The sequence below is a fragment of the Jaculus jaculus genome, chromosome 16 (genome assembly GCF_020740685.1).
Source record: "Jaculus jaculus isolate mJacJac1 chromosome 16, mJacJac1.mat.Y.cur, whole genome shotgun sequence".
Lineage (NCBI taxonomy): Eukaryota > Metazoa > Chordata > Mammalia > Rodentia > Dipodidae > Jaculus > Jaculus jaculus.
The window spans coordinates 17,354,928-17,363,012 of NC_059117.1; the positions used below are offsets into that span (position 1 = coordinate 17,354,928).

An 8,085-nucleotide genomic window follows, 5' to 3' on the forward strand; every position below is an offset into this window, starting at 1 on the left:
CAGAAGGTAAATACTAGATGAAGCCTAAATAAGTTGTTCTGAGTTAAGTGGTGGACACACTCGTATAAAACCAAAAGAAGATAACACCCACTTGTATTCCGATCGGTGAGGATGCAACCCGGTAATGTGCAGGAAAGACGGGATCTTAAAGCCAGCCCCAAAGCAGCTACACTCCCCGCAAGGGGGTTCACCCGGGGCGGCTTCGGAGATGCAGGCTCCGCGAGCCGCGGGGTGCGCAAATTCCAAGGCAGCCTGCCGCTCACAAGGGCAGCATCTCCGGGAGGAGGCAAGGGCTTGGGGACCGAGACACCCACTCGCAAGCCGCGGTACTTCGCACGGAAGCGCAAACAGCCCCGGGCAGGGACGTGCGGACTGCTCCACACAGGCCCTGGAGGAAGGGGCAAGGCCGCCCGACACAACCGCAGCGGGGACGCGAACCGCCTTCCGCGAGGTCCCGGACCAACGCGGGACTGCGGGGCGCTGGGGTTCCCCGGGCGCGCGGCGCAGGGGGCGGGGCCAGGGGCGGGGGCGGGGCCAGGCGCAGGGGGCGTAGCCAATCGCAGGGGCGCACGGCGCGGGGGTGGAGCCTGTCGTGGGCGCGGGGGCGGGGCCTGGCGCTGGCTCACCTCGCTCGGGATCCAGCCAGGCGCGCGGGCCGACGCTGCTGCCCAGCTGCCTCCGGGCACGTCCTGGCCCCAGCGCACAGGGAGCGGCCGCCTGGCCCCACGCCGCCCGCGTCCGTCTGCCCGTGGCCCCGCCGTGCCGCCTCCGCCGAGGGCGCCAACAACTGCAGGCAGCGTCTCAGCGCTCGCCGCCTCGCCATGCCGTCGGCCTCGGCCGCTCGCGTTCCCCGGGCTGCGGCTGAATTCTCTCCCCCACCCTTGTCCGGTCACTCATGGGTGATGACCTTCGAGTCTGGCATCCCGGACAGGGGTTGTTCCCTCGCACGCCGCTGCCGGGCCTGTACCAAGATGGCTGGCCCCGCAGGCCGAGGCGCCCGAGCCATCTTGGTGAGGTAGGCCCCCGGGGGGAATTGCCAGCCAGCTCCCAGGATGCCCCGCGGCTCACTCCCCAGGGACCCTTCCAGCTGTGGCCTTCATGGCTCCCTGTCCCCAGCCTGAGCTAAGTTGCAGATCCCGCGAACACTTTCTTAGATATGGCCTGCCCAGCATAGAAAAGTAATGACGTACAGACTTGAGCTCCAAGCATTTGGTTGCAAAGAGCTAATTCATATGTCGCTTTCAGTAGGTGTGGAATGTTAGTGTCACAGTGTAATAGGGGCTGGAGAGATGGCTTAGCGCTTAAGTGCTTGCCTGTGAAGCCTAAGGACCCAGGTTCGAGGCTTGATGCCCCAGGACCCACATAGGCCAGATGCACAAGGTGGTGCATGCATCTGGAGTTCATTTGCAGTGGCTGCAGCCCCTGGCGTGCCCATTCTCTATCTGCCTCTTTCTCTGTCTCTCGCTCTCAAATAAATAAAAAACAAATAAACAAATAAAGTGATATCAGCCTCCTGGTCCAATGAGATTCTCTTCGAAATCAGCGTCTATAATAGCTGGATAGGGCCAAAACAAAATTGTGATTCTGAGTCTCTTACTAGATTTGCTTTAAAAAAAAAAACCTGTAGGTTGAGGGCTGGAGGGGTGGCTTAGTGGTTAAGGTGTTTGCCTCCAAAGCCAAAATCTCAAGTTTGATTCCCCAGTACCCACGTTAGCCAGATGCACAAGGGGGCGCACGCGTTTGGAGTTCTGCAGTGGTTGGAGGCCCTGGCGCGCCCATTTTCTCTCTCCCTCTTTCTCTGTCAAGTAAATTTTTTTAAAAATGTAGGTTGAAGTGAGCTATTTCAAATAGTAACTTAATGAGGTATAGAAATGGTTCGGTGGCTAAATGCTCTTGCCTGCAAAGCCTGTCATCTGGAGTTCAATTCCCAGTACACATGGAAACAGATGCACAAAGTGGCACATGCCTCTGGAGTCATTTGCAGTGGCAACAGGCATGCCCTTACTCTCCCTGTCCCTCTCCTTACAAATAAATAAAAATACTTGAGTAACTTGCAAGGGCAGATAGTATTCAATGATGGAGCTGGGTCTGGTGGCGAACTCCTTTAATCCCAGCACTGGCCAGGGGGAGGGAGGGATGTAGGAAGACCACCATGAGTTTAAGGCCACCCTGAGACTACATAGTGAATTCCAGGTCAGCCTGGGCTAGGGTGAGATCCTGCCTCAGGAAGAAAAAAAAAAAAAATTCAATGAGGGATGTGTGTAGACCAAGAAGAACTAGCCTCCTGCGGTTATCATGGCAAAAATAATAATAAATAAATAAATACAAACAGAAAAGCCAGGAGCTAATGTAAATATGCTAAAAAGGCAAACCAGACTCCCCTGCCCTGCCTTTTGAAAGTGAATGTGCTTATGTAAGACTGCAGAATTTTGTGTGCCTGCATACTTTTCATGGCAGTCTAATTTCCAGTTGCTGAATTCTTTTGACTTTAGTGTGATTAAAAGGCGCTGCTTTAAAAAAAAAAAAAAAAAAAAGCCTGCTGCCTCCAGGCGTGGTAGTGCATACCTTTAATCCCAGCACTTGGGAGGCAGAGGTACAAGGATCGCCATGAGTTTGAGGCTACCCTGAGACTACACAGTAAATTCCAGGTCAGCCTGGGCTACAGTGAGACCCTACCTTGAAAAAAACTAAAAACCAAAACAAAAGCCCCTGCTACCTGAGTGAGGTTGAGCCTGCACAAGCTGAATAATATGTGGCATGCATTAGCAAAATTTCAAATAAAGATCAGAAAAGTAACAGCACTACAAACCCAAATGGAAGATTAAAGACACTGTTACTGCCCAGAAGTTCTTCATAGCACTCTTTGCTAAAGAACTTTTTTTTTTATTTTGTTCATTTTTATTTATTTATTTGAGAGTGACAGACAGAGAGAGAAAGGCAGATAGAGAGAGAGAGAGAGAATAGGCACACCAGGGCCTCCAGCCACTGCAAACGAACTCCAGATGCATGTGCCCCCTTGTGCATCTGGCTAACATGGGTCCTGGGGAATCGAGCCTTGAACCGGGGTCCTTAGGCTTCATAGGCAAGCGCTTAACCACTAAGCCATCTCTCCAGCCCTCGCTAAGGAACTTTTAAAGAAGCCATTCTTCCCCAATTCCTACCTGTCATTATGAAGAGGTTTCAAATATATACTGGTTTTTTTTAATGGCATTTGAATAAGTCACAGAGGCCGGGTGTGGTGGCACATACCTTTAATCCCAGCACTCGGGAGGCAGAGGTAGGAGGATCACCAAGAGTTCCAGGCCACCCTGAGACTACATAGTGAATTCCAGGTCAGCCTGGGCCAGAGTGAGACCCTACCTCGAAAAAAATTAAATAAAATAAGTTACAGGCACCAGAATACTTACCTCTTAAATAGTTTGGCTGCCTCTCCTAACTAAGAATAAGGATACTAGATTCATAACCACAGCATCATTCTCACACCTACAAAAACGATGATTCCCTCATGTCACTTAATATTCATACCATACTCAAGTTTCCATGATTGGACCACAGTGTCTCAGAACTGTTTTGGGTTTTTTTGTTGTTTGTTGGTTTTCTGAGCTAGGATCCAAGTTTTCTTATTTAAATAAGGACTAGGTAGAGTGTTCACTTGGTATTTTCTGCATGCATTGCTAACCAAAGAAGGTCAGATGAGCTGTTAAGTGAAAAACACATTTATTTTGGATCTTAGAATTGCAGTTCAAACCAGGTGTGGTGGTGCACACCTTTAATCCCAGCAGAGGTAGGAGGATCCAGGATCCAGTGAGTTCCAGGGCAGCCTGGGCTATAGTGAAACCCTACCTCGAAAAACCAAAAAAAAAAGAATGATTAGCTCCTGGCTTGGAGAAACAATTTACTTCTATGGCTCATTAGTCCAGCACTAACCAGCTTCTAGAAAAAGTCTGACCTTTCCTTTGACATGTCAGCAAGCTCATAATATGTAGTGTGTGGGGTCAGCAGATGGAGTCAACTTTCTTTCACGATATCATATGGCTATCATAATAAAATAAAAGACCCTCTCTGGAGGATGTTTTTTCATGAGAACTGGTGCTGTAAATAAGCACATCTTTATCTTTATTCACGCATGCCAGGAGAGCCTAAGAGGAGTGAATAATCTAACACAACACTGTCACTGTGATGAAAACTATGGCAAGTAATCTATGTTTTCTTAAGTCATGAGATACTATGTAAGTTTTAGAACTGTGTAAGAATCAGTTGACTGTGTTTTTCTGGACAATGAAAAGAAGCTGTTCAGTCTAACAATTTATACCGTGCAGGCAAACCCTGTCTAGCTCACCCTGCTTCACAATGCAGAACAAAATGAACATTGCACTCTAAGCATTTTACTCTGGGTTTAATTTTAGATTCTGACCTGCCGAACTGGGCTTTATTTCTCTTTCTTGTTTGTGCCTGGGAAGTCAGGCATGGAATACAACGCTGTCATCTAAGTAATATAACGCTGTCATCTAAGTTGCTACTTACTTTTATTTATTTATTTATTTATTTATTTATTTATTTATTTATTTATTTGAGAGCGACAGACACAGAGAGAAAGACAGATAGAGGGAGAGAGAGAGAATGGGCGCGCCAGGGCCTCCAGCCACTGCAAACGAACTCCAGATGCGTGTGCCCCCTTGTGCATCTGGCTAATGTGGGACCTGGGGAACCGAGCCTCGAACCGGGGTCCTTAGGCTTCACAGGCAAGCGCTTAACCGCTAAGCCATCTCTCCAGCCCGCTACTTACTTTTTAATACTAATGACACAAACAGGGCAAATTTACAAAATTCCCTGAAAGTGGTTAAGACTAGTGCAACCTTTTTTCTGGCGGAGTAGTGTAAGTGTGAACAAAATATACTATATACATGTATCAAATTGTCAAAAATAATTTTTACTTTATTTATATATTTGAGAGAGAGAGCACCAGGACCTCCAGCCACTAAAAATGCACTCCAAATGCATGGGCCACCTTGTGTATCTGGCTTATGTGGGTCCTGGGGAATTAAACCTGGGGCCTTTGGCTTTGCAGGAGAGTGCCTTAACCACTAAGCCATCTCTCCTGCCCTCAAAACTAAAATTCTTAGCCGGGCATGGTGGCACATGCCTTTAATCCCAGCACTCGGGAGGCAGAGGTAGGAGGATCGCCATGAGTTCGAGGCCACCCTGAGACAACGTAGTGAATTCCAGGTCAGCCTGGGCTAGAGCAAGACCCTACCTTGAAAAAACAACAACAACAAAAAAATCTCTCCATCAGTTTCAGCATACTGAGATTATAGAAACCTGCCACAGCCTCCAGCTTTTTACATGGAGTCTGGGGGTCAAACTCAGATACTCCACCCTCAGCAGCAAGCTTTTTATCCACTCAACCGTCTCTCCAGCTCTCAAGCATCTTTTTTAAAATACAGAGTTTTGACATTCATTATAGCAATGCTTCAATGCGAAAAAGAAAAAAGATGGCATAATGGTTAAGGCACTTACCTGTGAAGCCAAAGGGCCCAGGTTCGATTCTCCAGGACCCACATGAGCCAGGTGCACAAGGGGGCGCACGCATCTGGAGTTCGTGTGCAGTGCTGGAGGTCCTGGCGCGTCCATTCTCCCTCGCTTTCTGTTTCCTCTCTCTCTCTCTCTCTCTCTCTCTCTCCCTCTCTCTCTCTCTCTCTCTCTGCTTGCAAATAAAAAAATAAATTATTTGGGAAAAAAAGAAAAGTAAAAAAGAGCTGGGCGTAGTGACACACGCCTTTAAAGCAAGCACTCAGGAGGCAAAGGTAGGAGAACTGCTGTGAGTTCGAGACCACCCTAAGACTACAGAGTGAATACCAGGTCAGCCTGGGTTAGATTGAGACCCTATTCAGAAAACCAAAAGAAAAAAAGATACAAACACTCAACATTGTAACCCACCCTAACCATCTTATACATACAATAGTCACACTGCTGTAAAACAAATGTGCAGTCTGTTTTCATCTTGAAAATCTGAAGTTCTGTATCCATTAGATTCCCCTTTTCCGAAGAAGGCAGGCATAGTACACACGCCTCTAATCCCAGCACTCTGGAGGCAGAGGTAGGAGGATTGCTGTGAGTTCGAGGCCACCCTGAGACTATATAGTGAATTCCAGGTAAGTCTGGACTAGAGTGAGACTGTACTGAAAAAAAAAGAAAGAAAGAAAAAGAAATAAAGAACATAAATAGAAAGAAAGAAAAAGAGTAGTCTACTGTATGTATCTACGACGTTTACTTATTCATGGGAAACGCTTTTCCTGGGGTGCGCAAACACAGCTATTCTCACCCACATAGGGAACAGGCAAAAGATCAAAGGACAGTTACACCAAAACCAGTTTTGGTGAGCCAGTGACTTTATTGGAGTTACTTACGGGAGCGTGGGTGACTCGAGGGCAGCTGCATCATCACAAAGTCCCACTCCATCCTGGACGGTGACCCCATCGACGCTGCATCGTGGAGTCCCACCTTTGATGTCGTCTGGCTTCGCCCAAGATCACTTGCAGCTGCAGGGAGAGCAGCTGGGCACAAGTGCAGGAACTTTAGGTGAGGCTCTGGTGACCCACCCTTCATCTATTAGGGACTTGTCAATAGTGCCATTGCTATTACTACAGGCATTGTATCACAGTGTTGCTCCGCTCCAAAGTTGCTATGGTTACCCAGCCAAAGCATACTTTACCTCAAGATGGCTTCATGTGCCCACAGTAAAAACACCATACAACACGTGGACCTTTGTCCAAATCACTCATTGTTTTCATAGATTTTGTTTGTTTGTTTGTTTTTCAAGGCATGGTCTCACTCTGGTCCAGGCTGACCTGGAATTCACTCTGTAGTCTCAGGGTGGCCTCGAACTCACAGTGATCCTCCTACCTCTGCCTCCCGAGTGCTGGGATTAAAGGTGCATGCCACCACGCCCAGCCATTAATTTTTCTTTATTTAGTGTCGCAGTCAGCTTCAACTCACTGGGATGGACCTTCAAACCAGACACAATTAATGGCAGGAACTGGATTTATTGAAGCTCACAGATCCAGGGGAAGTTCCATAGTGGCAGAAGAAGCTGGTCCCCTTCCACTGTGCACACAGAGAAAAACACCAGCAACACCACAAAGTAAGCTCCCTCCAGGAGCTCCAGGCACAACTCAAGCATTCTGCATACCTTTAGCTTGGAATCCAGATCCACCCCCAAAACATTAGGACTGGACCCCAGGATCTGCCCACAGTGACACCTCCTCCAGCCAGGTGGCTAGAGTTCTAAAGTACAAGTTTTAATAAACTAAATTTATTAGGGAACATCCGTTCAAACCATGACATTCAGGGTTTTTTATTTGTTAGATTGGTAGGTTTTTCCAGGTAGGGTCTCACTTTAGCCCTGGCTAACCTGGAATTCACTGTGTTGCCTCAGGATAGCCTAGAATCCACAGTGACCCTTCTACCTCTGCCTCCCAAGTGGCTTTACTTTGAATTTTATGTTCACATTTTCTTAATATTAGTCTCTCTCCAGCCTCCCTATCCATCATGTTAATGACACAAACATCTGAGTTTATGCACATGTCACTTCTCTTTTACTTTATTTTTGGTGAGCCAATTCTCACCAAAGAGAGAAAGACAGATAGATTGGGCACATTAGGGCCTCCAGCTGCTGCAATTGACCTCCAGATACATGTGCCACCTTGTGCACCTACCTGGCTTATGTGGTTCTTGGGGAATGGAACCTGGGTCCTTTGGCTTTGCAGGCAAGTGCCTTAACCACTTTTTTCAGCCCACATGTCACTTCTGTGTGAAATTTTCTTCCTAGGCTTTACCCTGTCAACATTCAAATCAAGAATTGTTGCCATAGCTGGGCGTGGTGGTGCACGCCTTTAATTCCAGCTCTTGGGAGGCAGAGGTAGGAGGATTGCCATGAGTTCGAGGCCACCCAGAAACTACATGGTGAATTCCAGGTCAGCCTGAGCTACAGTGAGACCCTACCTCGAAAAAACAATATATATATAGTTGCCAGGCTGAGCAGTTAAGGCACTTGCCTGCAAAGCCAACGGACCCAGATTCAATTCC

The 8,085-nt window shown here is 47.8% G+C and overlaps 1 protein-coding gene across 2 annotated transcripts in view; it reads right to left on the reverse strand.

Annotated features, from left to right (window-relative positions):
• Positions 1 to 680, reverse strand: part of Napepld (N-acyl phosphatidylethanolamine phospholipase D) — a 39,034-nt gene extending 38,354 nt beyond the window's left edge. Inside the window, exon 1 of one of the 2 annotated variants that reach the window (XM_045136209.1) lies at positions 627 to 680. The gene's annotated coding sequence lies outside the window, so the exon portion shown is untranslated. Of the gene's footprint in view, positions 1 to 91; positions 454 to 626 lie in introns of those variants that run through there. The other variant, XM_045136210.1, reaches the window with a different exon arrangement.
• Between the last annotated feature and the right edge of the window lie 7,405 nt (positions 681 to 8,085).